Raw genomic sequence first — 533 nt, 5'->3', positions numbered from 1 at the left:
TAGAACAACAATCTCGTAGGAACTCAACGGGTCAAGCAACATCTTTGGGAAGAAAGGAATTGTCGACGTCTCGGGTCCAAATATGGCATCAGGACTAGGAAAGAGCTGACCTGCTAGGAAGAGGAAAGAAGGATTTTCTTCTTCTTTATTTCAATAAATATTAAGGATTGTAATTAATTTAAATTAGTTACACATACCTTTTAAATTTATTTTAATTCTCTTTTAATTTTTAAGGATATTTAAATCTATTTCAGCTACTTTCAAATGAGTCTGATTATAGGTTGAAAAAGCCTTTGATGGCATGAGTTGTCAAAAGGCCATCAGGATAGTCAAGGAGTAACTAGTTCTAGCACCTGAGCCCAAGTTACAATTCATTGACTGCTCTGCTTTGCTTTATAGGATCTGTGGGACTGCAAAAAGTTACATCTGTGGAGTTGGTGGAAGGACAGTGGATGGGTAGTGTTCCCAAATGTTCTCGTTGTACTCTTTCTTATCCTCTGTGCCTGAGTCCCTTTGATAATAAGAGGAGTGTA

The sequence above is a fragment of the Pristis pectinata genome, chromosome 10, assembly GCF_009764475.1.
Source record: "Pristis pectinata isolate sPriPec2 chromosome 10, sPriPec2.1.pri, whole genome shotgun sequence".
Lineage (NCBI taxonomy): Eukaryota > Metazoa > Chordata > Chondrichthyes > Rhinopristiformes > Pristidae > Pristis > Pristis pectinata.
The sequence above is the reverse complement of the archived record's forward strand: the minus strand, read 5'-3'. Positions refer to the sequence as shown.